This window comes from Corvus moneduloides, chromosome 5, assembly GCF_009650955.1.
Source record: "Corvus moneduloides isolate bCorMon1 chromosome 5, bCorMon1.pri, whole genome shotgun sequence".
Taxonomy (NCBI): Eukaryota; Metazoa; Chordata; class Aves; order Passeriformes; family Corvidae; genus Corvus; species Corvus moneduloides.
The window spans coordinates 3699724-3726831 of record NC_045480.1 but is presented as its reverse complement, the minus strand read 5'-3'; the positions used below and the strand labels follow the sequence as shown (position 1 = coordinate 3726831).

General features: G+C 38.3%; 1 protein-coding gene across 5 annotated transcripts in view; it reads right to left on the bottom strand.

Annotated features, from left to right (window-relative positions):
• Window positions 1–27108, bottom strand: part of CTNNA2 (catenin alpha 2) — a 466491-nt gene that overhangs the window by 275821 nt on the left and 163562 nt on the right. The window contains exon 1 of one of the 5 annotated variants that reach the window (XM_032107993.1): window positions 22581–22658. The exons of the other annotated variants lie outside the window; for them this stretch is intronic. The gene's annotated coding sequence lies outside the window, so the exon portion shown is untranslated. Of the gene's footprint in view, window positions 1–22580; window positions 22659–27108 lie in introns of those variants that run through there. 5 annotated transcript variants of the gene reach the window in all.

Sequence of the window (27108 nt, the reverse complement as noted above, 5' to 3'; positions counted from 1 at the left end):
ACCACAGTTATTTAGAATTCCTAGATCCTTTTAGGGCTTTACCACATCTTACCTCACTCCGGAAATATCAGAGAAGGGATTGTGGGTATGAAGTGGTTTCAAACCTACAAATGTGTCCCACTTCCATCCTTAGTGCCTTCATGGAGCTGTTTTCACAGCAATCTCAGGAACCAAGATCCTTAGGGGGACCAACCAGCATGGGATGACACCAATGCAAAGAGTCATGGAATGGTTTGGGTTGGAACGGACCATAAGGACCATCCCATGCCACCCCTGCCCTGTACAGGGACACCTCCCACTATCCCAGGTTGCTCCAAGCCCCATCCAACCTGGCCTTGGACACTTCTAGGGATCCAGGGGCAGCCACAGCTTCTCTGGACACCCTGTGCCAGGGCCTCCCCACCCTCACAGGGAAGGATTTCTTCCCAATATCTAATCTAAATCTATCCTCTTTCAGTTTAGTGAACCAGCAGCCCAGTGGTTAAGCAAAAAAAATCTAAACCTTGCAAAACATAAATAATATTCACTTGTGTTCCTAACATTTTATATCATGGTCAAATTTGAAAGTAAAATTGAGCAACAAGTACCATCATTTATGAAAAGTAATGTTTTCTTTCTAATACATAATTGTCACTCACCAGTCTACCACACCCAGCAAAAAAAAAAAAATCTAAGTGAAAGAGATCGAGATCAGCTGGCAAGAGCTGATGGTTTACCATAGTACCTATCATGGTTTTGCAGGATTTTTCAAAAAAAGGGAAAATCAGAAATAAGCCAATTGCTACTGTTCATTCTCCTCATCATTATTTCTACTGACTGATTCTTTTTCAACTCTCACATGCAGGGAAAAAAACACACCCTTCACTGCAAAGAAGCAGCACTTTGCAGACTTACAAGAGCCTCCTATTTCTACAGAAAACACCAAAATACTTCCCACAGCAAATGTTCGAACACTGTCTACAATGCCCTCACTTTACCAGATGGGCTGTTTGTAATAGAGCAGAGGGGAAGGAAGGAAAGGAATTCCACCAAAGAACAAACCACGGTGTTTGTGGGACCGGCTGCTCAGCCATGCCCCAGGTAACACACACAACCCTCCTGTTCTAGAACATTCAGTATTTTTCAGAACAGATTTTGCCATTATTTCTGGGACATGTTTCTGTGGGAGTAAGAATCACAGGGAATCTCTGGTCTATTGCTGTCAACAGTTTTCATGCACAAAGAACATACTGATCTGCACTTTCAGTCTGGCCTGGTAGCTAATATCTAATACCTAGCTGTGACTATTCAGGTACATTATCTAATAATGACCAGGATTTAAGGTAACACTCCTCATTTTTAAGACTAATGTAAAAAAAAAAAAGTCAATATGTCATTTTTTAGACTCTGAAGTTTAGACCCAAAATACTGCTCACCTGGGGATGGTTCTTCTGCTTCCAAGTGCTCCCCACACAGCAGCATCCAAGCTGCCAACACACTAATAGCCATTTGTGCCTCCTAAAAATGACTCACATGATCCCAACACACTCTGTCACACGCAGACAACTTAAAGAATGCTTCTCCATAAGCTTTTGGTGCATCCCCTGCAAAGTGTAATCACTCAAAACACACCCAACTTTGACGTTATTCAGAGTCCGTATATTTGGCTGAGTCTGTGAGTCTGTCCCAGAGCCCTCCTCACCTCCACTGCCTCAGCCTCCTTACACACCTCATGGGCTACACACAGAGAATTCCCAGTCTTCCCAAGGTGGAATAGGCCAAGGGACCTGCAGAAGAGACTCCAAACTGCCTAAGTGGACTGCAGATCAAATGTCTCCCAAAAAGGGACATTCAGTGGTGCCCTTTGTGAACAAGCCCTCAGTGAACAAGCGTCATTTGTGGAAGAAAAACAAAGTCCTGTGATGTTGTAAGTGGGGATAGAGACTGCAGCTATCTAGGGCACAACAACTTCAATTCTTGGCAAATGCAAACCACCTTGGGAATGCTCCATGAGCTCAAGCAAGAGACAAGCCAGCAAAGTAGTACTAAAAATAATATTTTCAGAGCCCTGACATCCTTTGACAACTTAGGAACTATCCGATTTCATTTCTGAGGCTGCCTAAAGTACTCTAAAACTTACTTTTTAAAGGAAACACAGCAAGAGAACTTCAGGATTATTGTGATATGTCTTGAGCTGCTTCACATCTCACCACTGAAGCTGATCAACCATTTAAAGACACAAGTAACTACGATTTAAAAATCAAATGTTCAATTATGTTGTCTCTTATCTACTATAATAAGAAAATTTGATTTGTTTGTCCAAAGATGTTTTTCAAAGCACAGCCTGAAAGTACAAAATAACATCAGGTCACTCTTCAGGCTTTCACCCCACGCTGTGTGCTGCTGTCAGAAGAAAATTATAATGCTTTAAAAAGGAGTTTAAGGAAAAGCCTAGAATCGTGTCTGATACAAACTCGACTCCAGAACAAGCAGTCTATGACAGGGTTTTTTTCAGGTTTTAGCTCTACCTCATTAATAGGAAAAGTTCAACTAATTGGAAAGTCAAACTTCCCACTTTCCTTGCTTTACCTATTCCCTTTCTAATTAATTTCTACACTTTCTCTACATTTCTCTTTGCATTACTTAAGATGGCAAAATGATGTCTGTGACTGGACAAGTGTCTTTCCTAATATACCATATGGTGAGATACCTCATCATTTGACAATATTTAACAAGAAAATATCTGCTCATTTCTGCAAATCCCCTGTTGCCCAAGCCCTTGATTAGACAGCATTTCTGTAAAATTCAGCTATCTAATTAGCTTTTTTGATTATTTGAAATAAAATTAAGTCTCCGAAATTGTTAAATCACCATGTACTTCTCCATCACATTGACTTGCTGCAAGTGGAGAAAACCTCAGTACTTCTCACCTGAACACTTCTCATCACACAGAAAGAATGACAAATCCATGGCTCTGCACCAGTTTGCCCAAGTCAAAACACCAGTGACAACTCGTGATGAGTAGTCCAGACCCTATTTGAGGAAAGAGGTGAAAGGAGATTCCTGTCCCATTTGGATTAGGGACAGATTGGAGCCAGGGTCACCTGTACCCTCAGATCTTTACTCTTCCCCCTCACAGAGGTGCACACTTTGGGGACAGTGATTCCACCTCTTCCCTGGGGAGCCTGTTCCAGTGCTCAACCACTCTTCCAGCAAAGAAATTTTTTCCTAATATCCAACCTTCTGAATCACCTGGAGGCGATTTCCCCTCGTCCTCTCAATTTCTTATCTTCATGTATGCCTGAAACTCAAGGCACTACATCATGTAATCACTGGCAGAGCTTTCATCCCTTCATGTCATCATCTTAGCAGCCACAGAACACCCCAGGGAATTCCATTCACATGATGAAATATTTCCTTTTTTAGCAAAAGGGGGATAAAAGATGGTCTGTTCCACATAATCCCATTTTGCTCTTCCATATTAAAATTCTGTTGGACTCACTCCTACTCGTGATTAATCTCATTATTTTTCAATTAATTTGGGAAGACCAGCAACTCATTTTACACTACCATAATTATTTCTTTAATGCCAGCCAAAGCAAATTACCTTAATACATAACAAATTAACATACGATGGCTCATATTAAAGGTTTTTCCCCTTAAAAAAGGACACATGGATTAAGGAAATGTCAGCAACGTACCTAATGCTGCAAATGAGCGCAGGAGAAATGGAAGGAATACATGTCAAATCCACAAACTTATTTTCCCCATCATCACATCCCATTAAACTTCTGGCTGTAACTTTATTACTCTTCCTCATTTTTTTCTCAGGCATCCACTTCTTATTTTGATCCCCTGTTTCTTGTTAAAATGGCAGTAATGTTTTACAGAAATAGCCTAAAATTAAGGCATTGTGCTTATTGCTGCTAGTTTTCAATTCCTTCCTCAACACCCTTTCCCAACATTATAATTGGAAAATCTAATTTCAAGAGTAATTAGCAAGTTGTATTAAAAACAAATTAAACCAACCCACCCTGATATGTCAATATTATTCAGCTGTAGCTAACTGATCCAAAGGTCACTCAAAAATAACAAACTGCGTGACACCAGCATAAACTTTGCAAGTTGCATTTCAGTGCTGCTGTTGGGGGCTGTGAATAACAAAAAACAGTAACAAAGTAGATCCCCTCAGTGGATACCCACCACTCCAGTCTAGAACCATTTTCTCTAATTTTAAACCAATTCTAGGAAAATAAATTAGCAAAATGCTTGGCTGAAACAAGCTCTTGAACAGGCCGCCCTCAGAAGGGGTGGAGTCACCATCCCTGGAAGTGTTCAAAGAAATAAAGCAGAATTGGAGCTTCACAACATGATTTAGTGGCCATGGTGGTACTTGGTCAAGGTTGGACTTGATCATGGAGATCTTTTCCAACCTTAATGATTCTGTAAAGATTTGAATCTGATCTCATTCTTTTCAGCTTTGAGAAGATGCAAAGCAGTTCCCAAACTGTCCACCTAAATTTAACACACTGCACTGCATGACTTATCACAACATCTGCCTTCAAATATATTATTCAGCTGAATATGAGCATTGCCTCCACGTTTTTTAATCAACTGATTAAATTGCACCAAGTTTCTAAACATTATATGTAAAATGACAGGTTAAAAAGAAAACCATATACACAATGTAGGAACAGAGTATTCCCTCTTTAAGAACAAAGTGGTGAAGCTAAATATACACTTGAGGGTTTAGCATCTCTTGAGAGATGAGTAGATGCAGCAGCTCAGGTTCTAAACAAAGAAAATGGTCAGTAAGAGATGGTTATTTTGAAGCTTGGCCAGTAATCAATAAATTAGGAGATCTAAAATAGGACAATCAGGTTGGACATTTAAAATGAACAACAATAATTACTACTTCATACAGTATCTAATTAAATTCAGAACCTCATTGTTGCAGGGAAGCTCAAACATATGAGTGGGTTCAATAAGTCTTTAGCAAAAATAGTGGATTATGGGTCCACAGATGGCTATTAAAGCAGCGATTCAGATGCTAATTTCAACTCTAGAAGTTTCTAAATCACAGCCTGTGGAAGCCTGGAAGATACAGCAGGGAAAAGCTCAGGCCACACTTTTCATGCTCCTTGTACTCTTTGTTAAACAACTCTTACTAGACAGGGAGCTGAAGGTCTCATCTGACCCACTCTAGCTGTGTCCTGGTCTTATTTATTCCTTGCATGAGTTTCTCTCTTAAAAATAAACCTGCTTCAAAAGAATTTGGCTTTTGTTTTCATCTTTGAGTTAGCAGATGAGCAAACATTTGCTGCTTTATTTGACAGGTGGATACAAACTTCAGTATTTCCCCAAAATTTTCAAGGGCAGACTTGTTTATCCCTGTGGGACACTCCTGGGTCATGTGCTGCTGTATTCTAAGAGACCTAAAGATCATTTGAGATGGAAATGTCTTTCTAAATGTTGGAACTGCCACAGAAAATATCTGCAGGTGGTGCTGGTAAAAGTTCTAACAAAATCACATTTGTTTAAGGAATTAAACCATTATATGAACAAAATACTTTTTTTCAAGAGAAGATAACAATCAAAACACAATTTTCTATGAGTAAATTTTTTAATATCGTAAAATTTCAGTACTTTATCTGTGTGATTAAATTCCCTGGTTAAGATGGCAAAATAATTACTAATCAAGCCCGGGAAAGTGCTTTTTTCTGCATGCATACTCCTGTGACAAAGTACAATATTTCATTGAATTTTGGAGAAGATTACCACCTACCAGAAAAGGGATATAAAATGCAGTAAATCAAATTACAAGCAATAACACTGACTTTGGAGGTTTTTATTTCATATTTTCATATTTTATTTTAGTTTTGTAGTGACAGCTTTTTTAAATGCAATTGTGTTCTTTGAACATAATAACAACAACACCTGGCACTTAGAAATTAAATTATGTGTGAATTCTTTTGAAAATAACAATGATTTGATTCACAGGCATCAAGTGGAAACTACCAGTCACAACATGACAGTGAAGAGAAAAATGTTTAACCAGAGAAACAGAGTTATGGTATTTGACTCCAAAACTGGGATGGGGTAGATTCATCTACCCAGGTGTTTCCTTACAGATAAAACTCCATAGAAAAATGATTCAGGAACTCCTTTTTCGTTCCTTTTTCTCAAGGTCCTCTCCTCTCACACAGCTTTCCACCGATTTTTTTCTCAGCTCTAACACAAGAGTCTTGCTTTACACCCAAGAATAACATGCATTTTATCTTGTGGTCGGTTTGGCAAAGTAACACTGAGCCTGTTCTATCACTTCTTTGGTGCTGGGACTTTGTCACTTCAAGGGCACAAGGAAATTCTTTGGGTTTGATAAGATTTTTCTAATTAATCTTGAGACTGGCGAATTGGAGACCTCACATTTTCAATAAGTTTGAAGTTGATGTATACTAGTAAAACTACAGAGGGAAGTTAGCTCTTATTCCATATATAAGAATTTAGCTGACAAAAATTCAGTAATATGAGCAAGAGATTTCCCAATTATCAGCCCAACTCAACAAATAATTGCATGACGATTAGTACCAATAAATCATGCAGGCTGCTTCAAAAATTTTACAGTATTAAAAAATGATGACGAACATAAAAAGTAGAGACAAAAATTGCTACGAAGTTCTGCTCCATTGTATGGTTTGCTTCCTGACAGCTCTGTCTCCATGCTCTCACTCCCTTTTCCTGTCTTCATTTTTGAATATCTTTAAGGTTCAATTCAAAGTCCATTACTTTTCCATTCTTTCTCTAACTTTTTGGGAATTTAGATATAATAAAGACAGTGAAGCAGAAGGATGTATAGGAATCCTTCTGACTAAAGAGAGGAAAGCTTCTCTTAGGCCTCTAACTTAGAAGAAAGTCCATTTCAAAGAATGTATCTTAAGTATTATCAGTATGGATGCTTTCTATGCTGGGGAGACGTAAACTGTGGGAAACCAAAGAATGAGAGAGATGAAGAACAGGTATTTTAGAAGACAAAAGGGTACAAAAATAGTCAAAGCACAAAACAAGTAATAAACATCAGGTTCCGAAAGCAACAGAGGAAAGAAAAGAATGAGGACTCAAGCAAGATGTTTCAGTGAAGAAAAGACCACAGCTAACCTTTTCATTTAAAATGCGAAGTACATACAGACAACAGAATGTGCATCCTGGTCTTTCAACACTTTCAAAAATACCTAATAAAAGAACCTTGAACAAGTTACAAGCTGCACTTGTGAAATCTGAAGCTTCATTTTGAAGACTAAGCAAAGACATAGGCAAAATTTGTTGAAATGCATTACTTGTCTGCTCCTTCTGAACACTGTAATTGTGCTTGCTCTGTATTCCTGCATGCAACATTGAATCCCTCAGTCTGCTGCCAGGTTTTCATCCCATATTGTGTATTATTGAAATGTAAATCTGCTGAATGCGCCCCAGCGTGATTTTAATCATATTATAGACAATGTTCCAAGCTGATGTAATCAAATGCCTTTAATTATGGCAATCAAATATATTACCAGTTTACTATTGCTAACCCATATTGGGTACACGGAACAGCCTGGAATAGCAGGGTCTGCTATTTATACATGACTTGGTTCAACCTTATGGCAAAACATCTCGTTCAGTTTAGGTGCAAATATTTTCACAGAATCATGGAATGCCAGGCTGGAAGGGGCCTCAAGGATCATCTGGTCCAGCCTTTCTTGGCCAAAGCACAGTCTAGACAAGATGGCCTGGAACCCAGTCCAGCTGTATCTTAAATGTGTCCAGCCCTGGGGAATCTACCACTTTCCTGGGAAGATTATTCCAATGGCTGTTCCCATTGGGAAAAATTTCCCTCTTGTGTCTAATTAGAATCTCCCCATCAGTGACATGTAACCACTACCCCTCATATTTTTCACCAGCACTTTGGACCCTGTTCCCCCAGTGTGAAGCCCACTTCACTGATCCAGTCAGCCTGGTGCCAAAAACTCCCCTTGTCTCTTCCACTGCAGGTGGATTCCACCCCTACAGTCTCTCTTTACTGATTACCTTAGAATAAAAACTACTTTAATGGAAATGTAAGCTTTATATAAATTTCATCCAAAAAAAAAAAAAAAAAAAAAGAGATGGGTTGTTTTACAAAAAATGCACAAAACAAAGTTACTTATTTATCACAGATTCCCATTACGGACAGAGGGAAAGGACCCCTGGAAAGGACTAAGGTTGCCCAAAGAGACCATGGAGTTCACCCTTGGAGATAGTGTGAAAGGACAAGGCCCTGAGCAACCTCATCATACACTGAAGGCAGTTTTGCTTTGAGCAGACTTGATCAGATACCATCCACTGGTTCCTTCCATCAAAAGGTATTCTCTGATTGCGTATTAGCACAGTAATGGCAGTTCATAAACTCCAGTTCTATGTTCTAATGTTGGGAAAAAATCTCTAATTCTGCTATTGAGAATAAAATTCACAGTAAGAACTACTAGGAGATCATTAAGTTTCCTTGTTACGTACATTAAGTTTGATTATCCAAATAAATTTCAATTTCTTACTAATCAGACAATCTTTGCAGCACAATACAACAAGAAGATGCCATAGTTACACAAGTGAATCAGTTTGAGGGGGCTGTGAGAGCTGTCATGATATTAGGAATTCTATTTGGGGAAGTAATTATCCACACACGATGCAAATGATCAATCACTGTGAAGTTAGTAACAAATGTGGGGTTTACATGCCTCATTAGTATCCATGATACAGAGACACACACACTACAGAAAGTTTCTTTGTCACTGACAGTCACAAGTACTGCAATATGTTTTTCCTTGACTTAAACAGATAGGAGTTCTGTGGAAGAAGACAACATCCTCTTCTTTTATCCCGAAATAGCGCCAGGAGTCAGGATTCTTTTGTTGGTGCAAGGCTATAAAATGAGAGGGCTCATCACCTGTGCTGCTCTCAGAAAAACTGAAGTATTAGGAAGGTAACTACTCCTTCAGCCAGCATGGAATAACAGCCAGATCTGGCAGGAAAACTCCAAACGCAGGGTGATATAAGCACTGGAATATTCACAGGGTAAGATCAGCACCCAGTGCTGGGTATTTTTTGCATTTCAAAGCCAGGAAGGGGATTCATTGACAATACTGACATCAAAGGCTCAGTCACTGAGAGGACTCACTCACTGACAAGGAGCTTTAAATACTTTTCCCTGCTGCATTAAACTCTGAGGCTGCACAGTCTGAGAGATCACAGGTCATGAAAAGGCTGAAATTTAAAGAGATTGGGACAAATCTTGGGATACCAGCACCTGAATCTAGAAATAGCAAGGTTACTGCAGGAGCAGGTCTCTTCTTAGCACAACCAAACTCCAGTCTTTAGAGATTATCTTGTTTGTTATTAAAGTACCTATCTAATTACAAAGGCAGCTGTATTTCCCTGTAATGACCCTGATTAATGATGTGAATTGACCTCAACTGACTACTTATTTTTGCAATTACCTTTTAAGTGTGATAATGGGTATGTAAATGTTGCATCTGAACACAAAGTACCTCTTCCAGATCCAGAACAAGTTTCTCCATCAGACATTAGATTCATGTTTTTCTTGAGATGGTCTTCTGGTGGTTTTTTGCCAACTGCTGGCTATATCAACATGAGTAAGTAGCAAAGTGTCACAGCACCAGGAGAAACTGAGACAAAGCCAAGATTTTACAGGGCTCATGAAATCCTGAATTAACTAAACAAGAACTGTCAAGACCAGAGTCAGAATTTTAAAATGGGGGATTTGAAATCCTAACTTCTTATTTTTGAGCAGTTAAAATTTGTCCAAATAAAAGTAAATATAACAGCAAGCTTATAATTAATAATATCAGAAAAAATATCACCACCTTGTTACTTATGAGTTGGACACCCATAAACTTTATTAAAAATTGATCAGAGGTTAGAACTGTCCTTAAAAAGGCATATTAGCCCTTCAAAGCCCTGAAAAAACAAAATCCCAGTTTAGATCCATGTTCCAAAGCTCGATTTGGAGTTGTACGCCGGGAAAAATTAGATATTGATTCTGGACTTCTATTCTCACATCCAAGAAGGAACATTGCTACCAGTGCTGAAGATGCTACGTGATGTGTATATGTTAAAAAATTACAAAAGCAATGATGAAAGACAGTAGCCAAAAATACAATCTTAGGAGTTCAACAGCTTATGAAAGAATGTGCACTACCTCAAGGCAGGATTTTTGTGCTAAAAGGCAAAGTCTATCAACACAAAATTTTGGTATTTCCAAGCTATCATTTGGCATTTCTTAATTCCCAGGTGACACTGGCTCCCAGAATGTTGTCTGCTGAAATATGTGTAACAAAAAACCTAGGACCGGGTTAGCTAAACATGTACTTGGAAAAGTAAGAAAAAGAAGTGTCACAATTTTTTTATAAATACCACAAGACAAATGAAAGACGAAATTAAGTTAAATAAAAGGTCACAAATTAAAGCCTCTGCAACCACAAGACTATCACCAACCAAGTAGGTGCAGTATAAGCTTCCAACTTAGGAAAAAATCACCCTGAGAAGGGAGAGTGGACCAAAGATCAGCAGTGGAGAGAAATTCCTTCCAGATTTCTCAGGTGGAGCTGCTTTGGTTATAAAGCATCTTTGACTTCAAAACACAGAACAAGTCAGATAATATCAGAGAATTAATGAAGAACACAATCACTGATCACTCAACGTATTACAGAATCACAGAATGGTTTGGATTGGAAGGGACATCAAAGATCATCCAGTTCCATCCTTCTGCCCTGAGGAGTGTCCTGGGTTGCAGTGTATTCTATTACCATCCTCAGGAGCTGTTGAAATCAGGTGGGGCAGTGTTTCCTTGCCTCCTCCCCCCAGACTATCTTGCTGTTAATGGCCCATCATTGTCCTGCCTCATGACTCAGAGATAACTCCCTCCGGACTATCTTCTGTTAATGAGCCTAATCAACACCTGGCCTCATGACTCATCATCCCATTGTGAGATGCTCCACCCAGAGGGAGGAACCAAGCATTCCATCCCGGATATAATCTGAGATTCTGAACACCAGAGCCAACCTTTTCCCTGGATTTCCAGAGGACAGGAGCTACATAGACACTACTGGACCTTCTGAGGAAGAGCAGACCCTTTCCACAGGATCACTGCTTTGACAGAACCACATCCATCACTTCAGGAGGACTGCAGCCACCGTTTTATTGGACTGCTACCACCACCCTGACTAACAGGGTGTCAGGTTGTATCCTGACTCTGTTAGTTTAACCCAGTGTTTTCTGCCTTTATTTTGTTTTTCCCTTTATTTCCCTATTAAATTGTCATTTTTACTTGGTGCCTTCCACTAGTTTGTTTTCAAACTAGTACAGGCAGGAACACCTTCCACTATCCCAGGTTGCTTCAAGCCCTGTCCAGCCTGTCCTTGGACACTTCAGGGATGGGGCAGTGACAGCTTCTATGGGCAGCCTGTGCTAGAGCCTATTTCTCTTTGGTAGAAGAAAGCAGGAGACAAATTGCATTGAAATGCACCAAGGAACAATATAAATGTTGAGGAGACGTATATTTAATACATATTTTAGGCTTTCAAATATTTTCTTCGCTAGCTGTTTCCTCTAATGTTTAACTTGCTATTTGCTAAAGCACTCCAATATTTGCAGTGTGTCTCAGAAACCTCATTAATCAGCTCCTAAAAGCATTAAGCCAATTAGTATGTGTGGCACCCACCAGAGGAGAGCTCTGAACTGTGATGTTGTTACCTACTTCTGTAGTAAACTGCTGTCATCATCATTACTCCTGACAGTGACCCAGTGCAGATGTTTTACAACACACTGGTAAAACACCAGGTTTCAAAACTGCCATCTTTTTATGAAATTATTTCTTCAAGATCCAATTAAAATTAAAAAAAAAAATATTGAAGTTCAGTAAGTTGATAAATGAGTTTCTCAAATTTAAAACTCTGTGTTGTTTTCCTCTCCTCACTAGAACCAGCTAATATAAAGAGAAACCTCGTATTTTCCCAGTAAGGTATCTCTTTAAATCTTGTTTTAACAAGCTGCATTGACACACAGGAGATTCATATGCAGCATATCAAAAGAAGAATTCCTCTGTTTTGCTCTTTGTGTGTGTGTGTGTTTGATATAAAAATTAAGGGAAAAAAACCTCCTAAAGCTTTAAAGAGGATGATTCACCACCAAGATTTAATTCATTGAAAGGAAAAGACTACAATGCCTTTTGAAATAAAAGCAAGAATACTAACACCAAATCTTAGTTCTACAGAGAAATAGAATTTATGCAACACACGGCTCAATATCCACAGGTTACTTACATCATTCACAACTAGTAGCAGCCTACACTCCCATCATAAATTGCAATAAAGCTTTTCTTTATGAGAACATCTCCTTTCATCTCCAACTAAGAATGTAAAAATATACTACCCTACCTAAAATATGAATTGCATCACTTCTAAAAATATACTGGTATCTATATGTGTCCCTTCACTGGAGGAATTTTTAGCGCTATAACCAGGCAGTATCCCAACAGCTCTTTCAAGAATTAGCAGGAAGAAGAAAGGGCCTAAATTTTCTGTTTCACTTGGGTCAGGCAGCCTCACTTAGCATCGTATGGTTTCTACAGGCTGCCAGGCAATACCACTGTCTGGCAATTCTTATCTCCACTTTCTAAATTTCTGAAATTCAAGGAGCAGAACAGCAGAAAACATGCATTAATGAGCCCAGCATTTCCCTTTGGGTACCTTCCTCCCATATTCTCCCCACTGGTTCCCTGCTCTAACTCGCTCCGTTCAATTTTTGCAGCTGTGCATTTAAAGGTTAAACTCTTGGAGTAAAAACAGAACAACAAAGAAAAGGAAAACAAGGGAAAATGTATGAACTTGGTACAGTACTCATGATTTGCTAGTAGTAAATCAGCGAGTATAGCCCAAAGGAATGTTAACAGGTATTCACTGCTTTCAGAAGGACTTCACATGATTTGAATATTGCTTAGCAACACCAACTCTATTTAAAGGGCTGTGACAATAACATATGTATGAGTAGGTCCAGAAAATAGCAGCTTCATGACATCCATACTTTATCCAGAAAGCTGGATTCCTCTGCTTTATGCCCTTGCTCTCTCCAGGAGCAGGTTCTCATTCCAGAACCCAAGTAAGACTTAAAGGATCGATGCATGTAGAAGACTTACAGAATGTCACACAGACCACACACTTTTGGCTTTTAAATGCTTGAAAACACAGTTCTAATGAATGCAGTATCATTAAACTTACTGTTTGTCCTTTGGCAGAAGAAATTCCTACATTACCAGGTTCTGCCCTGTACTTACCAAATGCCAGAACATCTTTTAAAATGGATAGCTTGAAGGTTTGCTTAACAGACAAAATAAACAGGGAAAAACAGATGCAGTGGGAGTTGTGTTACTGTATCAGATAATGAAGAGGGGACTGGACAGGTGACACAGAGATGCTCACCCCAGCCTAATCCTCTCAGCATCCTACTTCACTCCCACACAGCACTGGGCTATGCAAACACAGCACCAGTTTCCCAAAATAAAATAGTGGCAGCAAGTCATGTAACATCCATTTATTAAAAACACAACAGAGAACACGGTTTTGTACAAAGTATTGCCTTTATCAGCTTAATGCAGTGGAATTGCTGCCTGTGTTTTAGAGTTAAACCACAACATGGGATTGAAGAGTCCAGCAACAACAACAGAAGTGACACACTTATATTACTGTGGAATATGACAGCAGACATCATGATAGGATAAAACAGATGTAGAATGGAGATTTGGGGACATTATTCTCTCCAAGTGGTAAATCACAGGCATGATAGGGATGAGAACTTCGGAATTGCTGCAAAGAGTTTTGCAAAAGAAGCCATTTGCGGCGCCGTGCTTTATCCACCCTCCAAACCCCGAAATAACGCGGCAGGGCTGCCACCTGCTGGAACTCTGTAACATACAGCCAGAAACAGGGCCGAGAAATTAGGGACTGCTGGGTGGAGAAAAACAACAGGGAGTGGCTGGTTACAAGGGAAATTGCGGTATTTATAGTAAGAGCATGCAGATAAAATTGGATTAGATTCGCACATCCGAGAAAAGAGCATCAATACACTCTCAAAGTCCTTCAGACCAAATCACATTTAAGGATCCCGACTGCAGCAACTTCTCCACACTTACCAGGGAGGACTTTTTTTTTTTCCAAAGGGTTTGGGCAGTGGTCCAAGACACATAAAAAGGATAGAAGAGCAAACAGAACACATGCTTAGCCCAGAAATATTCAACCTACTGTAATGAAACTCAACTGCAAATATCCACCATTACCAGAGTTATAATACCATGAAAACATCAGAAAAGACATTATCTGAAGTGAGTTTTTCAGTATTTCTACTGAATGGAAAGAATACTCTTATTTTTACACAAATTGATCAAACTAACCTGCATTTCAGGTCTAAAAAGTAGAGCTTTTCCAAGTAAGACACAATTTCTGAACAAATTGATACATAAATATTGTCTCACAACTAAATCACTGCCACTTTCCTTCCTTTTTTCTTTACTGCTCTGTATCTCCTTCCTTGTCTCTACCTTTTTATCTTCTTCCTACAATTCCTCTTACTTTTAATGTTTCCATGGCAATGACAGCAAAAGAAAAGATTAAATATGCTTTGTGTATTTCTTTCTTTTTTTATATAAAATTTTGGAAGATGGCAAAGAGAAAGAAATAGTATCACATATCCCTCAGAGAGCGATGCCAGAGCTAGGCCAATAACTCATTATGCAATTGCAAGGATTTACCAATTAACTGCTATTTGGAAGCTCATCTTCATAAACATTTAAACTGGGAACAGCAACTCTAAAGACAATCTGTTAAAAAAACAGAGCAAGAGAAAGTAAGAAAGTATAAGCCAATAGAGAGTGAAGGAACTGTTAAGGGTTATTTGGTATCTTCTGGATAACATCCTTAGTGTATTCTGCATTTTTATATTGAAGTCTTTATATTAAGGCAAAAAGTTGCAGATCTACAGTTAAGAATAAATGGATCTTTGCACCTGAAATTAAAATTAAGTAGGGGAGCCTATCCAACAGTTGCATTTTTTCAACCCTTCTCAAAGCAGAGGGTTCTTCTTCAATAGTTCACCACTTGGAGGAGGAATTCTGCAACTCAGCTGTAATCCCCATTTCTCAATAACCTGCCAGATGCACTAAAAACGTAACTGAGACCATTTATTGTAGAAATACTTTAGAATGTAACAAGGAAGAATTCATTCTATTTCTAAAAGCCTTCTCCTGAAGCACCCATGGAACAACAGCAGACATTCCCATCTCTTTTGTGGTAACAAAGACACCCTGTAGATGTTCAGTCCTGAAAAATACATAGAGGTGTGTGTGCCAATGTCATTTAAAGAGAGAACGCACCACTTGGGGAACTCAGAATACAATGCTTTGGTATTTGCATCTGTGGGACTTGAGGAAATCTGAGCTTTTCTCTCCTCCTGCCCCACAGCCCCTCCGTTTTGGTGAATGGAGGGGCTTCCATTTCCTCTGACAATGGAAGCTGGGAGGTAAAAGTGAATAAATTGTTCTGGTGCTCTTTCTGGCTTTTTTTTTTTTTTGTGAGAAAACAATTTCCCAAATTTAGACACTGATGCTAAATGGTTGTGTCAGGGTTATATTTCACTGGGAAAGTTAGCTGGATTATCCAAAAATTTTTAGGAACTTATATGACATTACTTAACTTCTAAACACAATCCAGCTTTTACTCTTACAAGGAACACAAACATCCAAATCACCACAGTGGTCCCTTTTTAATTTTATTTTAAAGTGGTTTAGACCAAAGCTGATTCAACTCTTCCTCAAGCTTTTCTTCTAGATATCCCTTTTAAAATCCTTTGGTCTCTTTCATAGATTGCTGAGGTTGCTGCAGGACTTTCCATTTCTTGCTTCAGTATTCAATGTCTGGTAGATGCTGGTTCACTGATATTTAGAGATCTGGTCTATTTTCAGAGGAAAGAGATATTTATATTTCTCAGGGAGTTCAAGTACCGAATATATGGTAAGGCTGTGCAGTGTGTGAACCCCAGAAATTTCAGTTCCATGAGTCAGATGAAATACTTCCCTTAAGCACTGCTAACTTAGTCATGTAGATACTGTATGTAAAGAGAACCTAAACCATCTTCCAAAAATTCAGATGAGTTGGAAATTAGATGTAAAATTGCCTGTTTCTTTCTTATGCAGAATATGCATCCTAACTTGAAAGGTTCAAGTATCTTCGGGGATATTTCTTCCTCTCCGTAAAAGATCCATCACCACCTTGAACAATGTGAAATGCTCCAAAGCTTTACTCTTGCCAGTCATATTGACCAATAGGTTTGGGGGTGAGTGTTTTGAGATTTCAAGATTCCCACAAAATAAACGTCATTCTTTCAGATATTTGGGTCTCCACATACAATGGAGAGCACTGATTAACCCTTAAATTATACTTTGAACCACAGGGAGTTTATACAAATGACCACAGAAATTCAAGTTTCCCAGTACTACAGTTCTGATGAGAAGTTTAGAACAGCTCTTTATAAGAAAGCAATAAATGTTGGAAAAGTGGACATTACTTGTGACTGATTTCCATTCCGTGTTTACAAGTGCCTACACAATTAACCTACTGACATGAAGATTTCCTATTAATAAGAAATCTGGAATGCGTGTGCCAAGGAGTTTATAAGTTAATGTATTACTTGATTTGCCTCCAGAAAAATAAGCATACTGGCCTGTTATTGCATATCTAACCACCTATTTCATTTTCATAACAGAGTTCTTACAATGAGTAACCCATCTTTATAGAATTTTTTGTGATTAATTCATGTTTTCCCCCATTAAATCCTCAGCCAAGTGACAATACATACTTTATGTGGAAAAAATACGATCTAAGGATATACTGACTTCTGTTTCAGAACGTAATATATGATTTAATGTATTGTTCTTCATTGCTGAAGTACATCATCCTTTCTTCTCACATTTGGTGGGGTATTTCTTCACTTTAACTGTCTGGGAAGGTTATTGCAATTTACAGAGCCAGCTTAATTTTGAAACCTTTCAGGCCTCCTTGCTCTCCAATGTGAGTTCTCTACAGAAGGAACCACACCCTTCTCTCACAATTCGGAGTCTTCACAGTTACAAGGCACATTAAGGAGTCTGGATTGAAGCCTGTAAACTCTTTTCCTCTAGAAACATGTGCCAGAACAAATTTCCACTAAACAAAACTTTTCTTCCAGAAGCTGTTCATTCCCAAAATAAAGCACACCCCTTCAGACGTATTTCTTCAGAAGAAATTTCCTTTCCTTTCCTTTCCTTTCCTTTCCTTTCCTTTCCTTTCCTTTCCTTTCCTTTCCTTTCCTTTCCTTTCCTTTCCTTTCCTTTCCTTTCCTTTCCTTTCCTTTCCTTTCCTTTCCTTTCCTTTCCTTTTCCTTTTCTTTTCCTTTCCTTTTCCTTTCCTTTTCCTTTCCTTTTCCTTTCCCTTCCTTTCCTTTCTTTTCCCTTGCCTTTTTTCCTCCTTTCCTTTCTCTTTTCTTTCTTTCTTTCCAGTGTGCACACATATTATCTCCACTGTTTAACTTAACTTCTCTAAGCGTAAGTCTGCTTAGTCCCAAAAACCTCCTTTTCTCACCCAAGAGCCTGTTACACAGATGCCCTCACCCCTCTCGTTACTCAACAGTTTTTGATATTCATTTCTCTCCATTCCCTTGCCACTCAGTCTTTCCTTTACACAAGTCCATCCCTTATCTGCTCATTTACCTAAAGATTAATTTTAAAACCTATTTTCCACCACAACGTGACATTTCCTCACCTGCCAACGTATCACTGCACTGAATTCCAAAGAGACAAAGAGCACAGAGATCTTTTAGGGCTGGGAACAGACTCCAGCAGCATGATGCAGCTGCTGGGACCATTCCTCAAAGAAGCTGCAGGACAAAGAAATCCATTTTCCTGAGAAAAGGAGTAACCAGCTGGGAGTGAGAGAAAGGAGAATACCCATGAACAGCCAGAGCAGCAGAGCTCAGCCCAGGCCACCCAGCAGTTTTAAGGGCTGTAAGTCCCTCCTGACACCTCGTAATGCCATCATGGTGGGAGCAGCGATGAGGTCAGCTGGGTCCACCAGGGAAGATAAAAATGATGGATCATCTTAACCCAGAAAAGCCAACAAACTGCAAAGAGGAAACTCTCTGAGAGTAAGAAGTATCAGTTTGGTCCTTCTTAGGGTATTGTAAGGGTCTGAAAGAAGGTTGGACTTGATGGTATTGGAGGTCTTTTTCAACCTCAATGATTCTGATTTCCCACAGGATTTTTCAAACGGGGAAGAAACCTCTTGCAATAAAAATGTGATTAATGTCAAGACACTTGCAAATACTTTCTCATACTCTCACATTTAACCAAGATTTAAAAGTAAAAAAAAAAAACCCAAACCAAACCAAAAGCAACCAAAAAAACCCACGCTAAAGATCAGGTGGGAATATATATCAATAAACTAAATACAAGAAAACATTTAGAGAAGCCCATCAAATTCAGAAGAAAATTGATAATGCAAAACTACACATAGGCTTAAACTGCTATTTTTGAAAACCATGTAAAGGTTGTCTATTAGAAATTATTCTTAACAGTATTTGTGACAGTTTAATTTGCCTATTTAAAATAAATATACTCCAATTGCTTTCTCAAATGTTCTTCTCCCACTCTTAGATGATACAAGCTCATTTAACAACTGGTAGTCAAACATGCTCCAAACTGCAGAGGATTATTGTGAAGCAAAAATAATTCTGCCATTCTAAAAAAAGTGGCTGGCAATTAGTGATTTCAGTTGGCCTTTTCTCCACAGTGTTTAGCAGAATGTTATATTTAAGCCTTATTAAAATGTACAGAGATTCTAAAATTTTAAATATAGATTTCCTTGCTAATTCTCTGTCAAAGTCAAATAGATAAAACATAAATGTGGGAACAATCTTAGACAATAGAAATGGAATGGCCATACTGGGTTAAAAAATAAATCATTCTATTAATATTCCTATATGGTCTGTATCACCATTTGATTTTCCAGAGGAGTACCCTCTTGGACACTTAGCTCAAACCGTGGTTTTACCTAAGCATAGCTTGAAACCTAACAGGATCAAGAGAAAATTAAAAGAAACACTTTCAGAGTATATTTATATCTATTAAAGTTAAGCTGTTGGTTTTTTCCTCACCTGAATTTGATCAGCTCCTCATGCATCTTTTTCACGCACTAGGAAATTCCCTGCTTTCTTTGTCAGAAATATTTTACCCATAACTGATAGCTTGGAGAACCCATGCATGATCTAAGACTTGAGATTCCTTAAATTATATTCTCAACTCATTTCTCCATCAGTCTCATCATTTATATGTATAAAACCAGAGCAATAAAGTTCAGTTGTTTTGCTTTTTCATCAAACTGAAATGATCATCTGATTCTGATTTTGTTATTCAAGATTAACAAGATACCAGTGTATTACACAATGCCATATTTTTTTATTAGCTTTTATCAAAAAAATAAAGTTAGTGAGCTGGGCTATAGCCTTAAACACGACCAGCACAAATTGTCTTCAAAGGTTTTCCCTTTGGCAAGAGGAATCAGTGAGGACACAAAACCTCAAAGAAACTTCATAATCGCCTTTCTGAGTGTTTCCAGGGGAAGAAAGTTTATATGAGAGAAAAAAAAAGAAAGAAAATCTAACTCCAAGCAAGTTTATATGAGAGTTTATATGAGAGAAAAAAAAGAAAGAAAATCTAACTCCAAGCAATGACCCACAACCAGATTTCCTGGGGGTGTGAGATACACATTCTGGTCTGCCTCTTGCTTGCCCTTGCTACACACAACAAGGGGATTTAAACATAATCACAAAATCATTTAGGTTGTAAAAGACCTTCAGGATCATTGAGTCAACCCAGAACAGCCAAGGCCACCCCTAAGCCATGTCCCCAAGTGCCACATCTACACATAAAAGCTCTTTTCATGGTGAAGTTCCTTTAGATTCCACAAACTCTACAGCCCATGTGGAAAAAGGAAACAAAGACTGGATCCAGTTAAAGACTTGCACTGTATTTTAATTTCTAGACAAGCTGTAAAGGAGGGGAGATGTACGTATCTTGGCCTCTTAGTGCAGTATTCTATTTTATTATATTCCTTTTCAGCTCTAAGTCTCTGCAGGCCACTGAGGCCAGTGCTCTTCCTTACCCCTCCTGCATCTCCTGCACCAATGCTTGGGTCTCCCATTCCCTCCGCCAGCACTAAGTCAAACTGCAACATAAATATTAAAGTAGAGAAAAATACAGAGCAGAGAAAGAGTCTGTGCCACTCAACAGTGAAGCAGAGATCACCTTGTGAAATGGATCATTTCTGTGGCACACTGAAACAACGATGCAATGCAATCTCTGGCAAACAGTTCGATGAAGTTGCCATTTCCTCCCTTGACTTTTCCAAAACTGAAGAACTGCAATAGCTGTAAGGTCTCTCACTGACTATAGGGCAAACACAAATACTCAGAAACACTCCAATCATAAAGAGTGGAACAATAATATTAAAAATTAATGCAATTAACTAGGTACTCCTGACTATCCAGCACAGGCATCATCATTTGCCTTCTGTATGTGCTGAACTTAAAAGTTGGAATAATGCTCGTTTTGGTGAAAATTTTGCCAAGCAAAGACAATCTTTGTCCCTTAAATAAGAAGGCAGGCTACATACACTAAGAAATTAAGGCAGGAGGCAAGCCTACAAGTCAGTGTGGTGAAAGCATTTACAGAATAAGGATAATATTTACTGCCTTTCCAAATCTTTATGCTATGCATAAAACTTTCCAACTGTTACAAAGAATAACTCAGAGACAGGCGACAGAACAAAGTTACTGGTATGTCTGTGTTTCCTTTTGAGAATGTGTTCCTGCTGTACATATTAATAAATATCAGTGAGATTAAGTCAAAATAACATATATGAGCAATTGAGCATGAATTTTCTCAATCACCGGAGATTGCTACCATAGTTATTTACAGGAGCACTAAACAAATCTGTGATTATATTAAAATACAGGTGAAGCCTACGTTAAGGCAGAGGAGGTATAATGAAGATTAAAGAGAAAATATACCTATAATGTTCTTAAAATGAGCAGATAAAGAAAAAAATTACCATTTCCCCCTGAACAGCGAAGAAAGCTTTTCAGTTCATTAAGAAGAATGAAGTGAAAAACAGGGTTTGCACATATTAGAAATTCTTCACAGCTTTAAAGATGTTAACAGCAGAAGGTGCATTTCAGATCACATTTTGTGGCATTCAAGCCTAACAAAAATAGGTATGAAATTCCACTCAGTGTTTAGAAACAAGATTATAATCTCTGTTATAGGAAATGAGGAGAAATAAATATATGTGTACGTTTGTTTCTACTTATTGACACATTATTTCAGAAAAATGTAGTTCAGAAAGAAACAGCAAATATATCTAAAGAAATTAATATTATTTTTGTCCCATCCTGCCCTGCAGAAGATGGGAAAACATCTTATTTTCAGTTTCCTTGGCACTCTGCTTGCAATCCACACACCTGTCCCTGGAAGAGCTCTGGCTGACACTTCCCAAAGCAGGTAAGACCCCACATTTATCCCCATCCTCAAGTTCTCAGTGGAAGATTTGGGATCTAACAGATGCAGTTTGCTCTGATTCGAGAACTGACCCTTCTCTAATACGAGAACCACAGTTGGTGTTTTAAAAGAAAGTTCTCCAGGTGAAGGAAACTTCAGGGAGACATTACCTGCAACAAGGACCTAATTAAACAGAACTGATTTCCTCCCAAATATTTCCCGCTACTTATGGTTTAGGAACCTCGCTGCACAGGAGACTAGAAAAGAAAGAAGGAAAACCCAAAAGACAGTATATTTGAATGGCAATTATTTTCTATTCCCCAGCTGGTTTTGGCAGTTATTTTAAAATGCCAGAGAATTCACTGCACTTCAATGAAGGCACTTGTTATTTTTTAGTTGTGAACGAGACAATTCCAGGGCACAAAGTTCAAAAGACAGCACTCACAGAAGGCAATAATTAGACTCAACTACACTGAGATGCTGTTGCAACTGAACAGCCCTGTCTGGTAGTAGTAGGGTCAGAAATTTAATGTTGCACCATTTGGTGTAATGGCTGTGATAACTGCTTGCTTATTTTCACACCTACAGTGGAAAGTAATTAAAGTAAAATCCTTTTAGGTGTAATTAGACAGCAGGACTCATTTAAACTAAATGTAAGGAAAAGAAGAAAAGTAAGGGATCAGAAAAATTAAGGAAGTATCAGATTTTATAATTAGCAGGTCACTACCTTCTCTAGTCTTAATTTATTCAGAAAAGAAAATTATTTAGCAAAGGCCTGAGAATTACATACCTTTAGATTTTTTTTTCCTTTAAAATATCAAAAATACTAAAGAAGGAAACTAATGTGATTTACATATTTTAAATAGAGTTTTATATTCTACTCTTAGGAAGCAACTGTATTAAAATAAAGGTAAAATAAAATACATCTTCTTACTTGGTGCCACTTAACATTTGGTTCAGTCTGGAGAAGAGAAGGCTTTGGGGTGACCGAATTGGTGCCTTCCAGTGCCTGAAGGAGCTGACAGGAAAGATGGAGAGAGACAATTTACAAGGGATGGAGTGACAGGACAAGGGGGAATGGCTTCCCACTGCCAGAGGACAGGGTTAGATGGGATACTGGGAAGGAATTGTTCCCTGGGAGGGTGGTGATGCTCTGGTTGCCCAGAGAAGCTGTGTCTGCCCCATCCTGGGAAGTGTCCAAGACCAGATTGGACAGGGCTTGGAGCAACCTGGATAGTGGAAGGTGTCCCTGCCCATGGCAGGGGGTGGAATGAGATGTTCTTGAATTTCCCTTCCAACCTAAACCATTCCATGATTCTGTGATTCCATTGCCTCCCCTTGGGACACTGGTAAATCCTGCAGCACACACAGAGTGCAAACAGGCTGTGAACCCAGAGTCTTTTCTGCATCTGCAGGAATTTTCCTTTAACTGTTGAATTTAATTTCATAACCTTCCTGGACCTCTGAAGAGGTGAAAGCTTGCTCTGAGATTAGAAAGGGAATCAGCATGATTTGACAAGCCATTTGATGTATTTGCCTGTAATAACTCTGGCATTGCAACCTTCAGGGGGACAGAAAGCTGACAGCCAGAGAGAGGACACAAAGAATGGAGTTCTGTGACTACAATCCAGTCTTTAATAAAAGGCACTGGGGATTTTTATGAGGGGAAAAAAATAGACACATTTCTAAGCATGTTTTAAACTTTTCTCATCTGAAAAACAAAAAAACTTTTGATTGTGAGATATAGCTAGTGGTCAATATTAAAACCTGTAATAGTTTGAGCATAAAGTAGTTAAAAAGCCCTGCACATGAAGATAATTGGAGTATCTTATACACAGATCAATAATTTTTAGCTGTTGGAGGCATTTTGACCTCAAAATCATATAAAATTTGAGAAGAGTCTTAAGAGTTGTTTTATCCTGGCAATGCCACGTCACCACAAAAACCTCAAAGACTGTTTCTCATTTTTCCTTTTTACCCCTAATTTACATCTCAAGTAATTTCTTTTTTTTGCCCTCAGAAATCTTCTCAGAAAGGCCTCAGCCTGGCTCATTGTGCAAATATGAAGATGCCAGTGCAGAAATGTGGAAATCCCTCTAAAACTCCACATATCCCACTGTCCAACACAGTATTTTATCCTGCATGTAATCCTGGAACAATTGGAAAAGCTAATTAAGCAGTGAAGCGCATAAAGAAAAGTGAGCAACACAGCCCAAGGTAGTCATTATAAAAATCAGAATATTTTTGGACATAATTTATTTACACATTTTCAACTCCATTAATTTAAAATGAAAATGTATTTATTAAGTCACTGAAAATCTTTCTCCTTAAATATGCAAATATATCTTCCAGAATTTCCCAGCCTGGAGTCCCACAAGCTGTACATAAACATTAAAACTCCAAAATACCATAAACTTGTTAAAGGGCAAGTTTTGCCTCGATGCACTGTAGAAATGAAAATGTATCAATTACACCTTATCAATTATTTTCCATCTATTGAGACTTAAAATTCTTTATATCAGCTTGGCTAAAGACAAGTGTTACTGCTGGGGAGAAATTCCTGAGTAGAGTTACCAGAGGAAACATTAGGTATTCTTAGGAATATAAACTTTGATCAGTGTGGCAGTTCCTTAACTAGAAAATTTTATAGCTGCATTTTTAATGAAGAGTAATTTATTTCATATAAATGGGTTTTCACAATGCTAAAATTTAAGTAGCATCTTCATATACCTGGGCTAAAAAGGATAATAATCTGGAAAAAAAAATAAAGAATGACAATGCTGCTGGTTTTCAACTATAAGTAGCATCGATTTAATCTTTGACAGTACCCAAGATGCACAAGGCAAACTGGCAAATTTTTTGTACAAAAAGCCCAAGTCCTGTCTTGAAAAGTTTCCCAAACAAAGCCACTTTCTTCCTTAAACCTGCTCATAGAAGTCTGTCACTTCTGGTGCTATTCATCAGGATTAGTATTGGAAAACCAGACTATTTTTCTTAGGAATCTCACATAGGTAAAATTCTGGCTGGAGACAGCAGTCAAAACATTAAGTAAGGCAAAAGAAACAGTTTCAAGAACTATTAATCACTATTAAATATTTAATAATTAATAAATAGTGAATCATATGCTTTTAAAAACACAGTCCCTTCCCTCAGATATAGGCACAGCTGTGTTACTGAGAAACGAAGAAATTACTTCATGAAGTATTATTTCAACAAAAATGACAACAGACAACTCTATAAAAGACTGAGTCAAGCAGAATGGCAGTAAAAGACCGCATACAACATACCAGTGTTAACCCAGCCTCACAAGGAAATAACAATTTGGACCTAGCTTGCAGTAGAAAGTACACAGAGAAATGTATTTAGAAGGAAACATTTGGGGAGATACTGGACAAATTCAAAACTTTATCAGACATGGACCAGGAAAACCTGGACTAGATGGTCCTGGTCTGAGCAGAGGGCTTGAACTACAGGACATCCAAAGGCCCTCCCAATCTCAGCTATTCCGTGATAGCAGTGAAGAGTGAAGAATTAATCAAACTCATGCTATTAAGCCAAGTTTGATGATTTGGGGATTTTTTTTTTGGAGTTGATGTGACAAACACTGAAGTCCAAAACAAGCTCTTTGGAAATGAGAACACTGATAATCACATACAGAACCCAAAACTGCTGAAAACTGGGTTTCAGGAGATATTGCCCCACCTTTACGCTGTTGAGAGGACACTGTTGAGATCTACTTGGGCATTCATGGTACATTTCTTTCTTATACATGAAAAGAAGCCACTAGCACTGAATTTTCTGGAGTCCTTGGTTTCCAAAGCCACGGTCTGACCTGGTTTCACAGCCCTGTGTTCTCCCTCTGCTCTTAGGCTTGCCTAGAGACACTTGACTCAGAGCAGACTGCTATATTTAGAAGCAATCTTTTGTTCTCTCATGACATGACTGTCATAGAAGTGCTCACATCAGTGTTTATCCTTACATTGACAAAATCCTGAAGGAAATTAAAATAGAATATTAGATGAGGTTGAGCTCTGGTTATCTTGTTTTTGCTAAGGCATTTAGTTAATCAATACAAAAACACCAAAACAAAGCACCAGGAATGTATATATTTTAGTAGACCACAGAGGAAGAGCAACATTATTTGTAACTATTATTTCTCCTTACTCAGTGAATGGTTTCAGTAAAATTCATCATTCATTAAAAATGATTCATCTCCCTTGGCCTTTATTCGCTGCTTCATGTTTCTAATGAACTTAATGTAGCAAGTGATGTAATCAGACAAAAGCATGGTAAGAACTCTTTCTGCCACTATAGCACAATCGTATTTAATTAAGAATGTATCATTAGCTGAAGGTATTAGTTAACTATTACAGCCCCACTATACTGTCTAGCTCAGAGAAGCAGCTTCCTCATTAACAAACAAGTGCTTGGATCTAATTGCTGCCCCTCTAATCAGCTTGGTGCATTAGTATCTCATTAAATGGGCCTCACAGAACGAAATTATTGCTTTGGTACCACTGGAAAGGATTAACAAAACCATAATAAATTCTTGGAGGCTTTATCCAGCCTCCATTCACACAGGACTAGGTATAAATACCCTTTAATTACTACCTGGAAACGGTAAGTGGAATTACACTCCAACGAGTGAAGTCTGGATAAAAGTTTCAATCTGGAACCAGTATTCCTCAGTGAACTGCACACTTCCCTCTGCAGACAGCTGTTAAAACAGCTCAGACACTGAAGGATAACATCCAGCACCCACTAATTGTGTTTTCTATTTCTACAGACATTTCACATTCATATTTCACTTTGATTCCATATACCTAGGCCGACAGCACTCCCTTCTTTTCTAGGCATTACACTGTGGGCTAAAATAAATGTAATAATCACTAATTTTGTGTTTGCTTGGGTTTTTTTTCCTGGGTAGGTTTTCTTTTCCTTTTTCTTTAATTTTGCAAGAAATCAATGAACATCCTGGATCCTCTTGCGTTGTTGCCCTCATTTCACGAATATTCCTTCCATAATTTCAAAGATCAGCACGGGATTATCATGGTTACAGGAGGTCTGTTGGAAATCACACCTGTCTGTCTGTTTTTAAGTGGGGACTACTACCTTGTAAGGAGAGGGTCCCTAAAATGTTTCTTTTTCCATACCTAGAAAAAAAAAATGTTGCCTAATATTTAACAAGCAATGTGAAGCATTCAGGAGGTGTTTACTTTGTTTTTCTCATCATATTCATCTGAGTATCAGCAGGAAAAAAATTCCAACTCTACCTGCACTCAACCCTTCAAGCAATTTTGACTTAGGGATTCAGTGGGACAGAGTTGGCATCTTTATGAACAGAAAATTATTAGGTCCTACAGTTTGGCAGGACAGAACAAGAGATGTAAAATAATCTCAAACTGCTTTCAGGACAATTTTCAATAAATAAATTGTGTGAGATAATGCTTTGGGAACAAAAA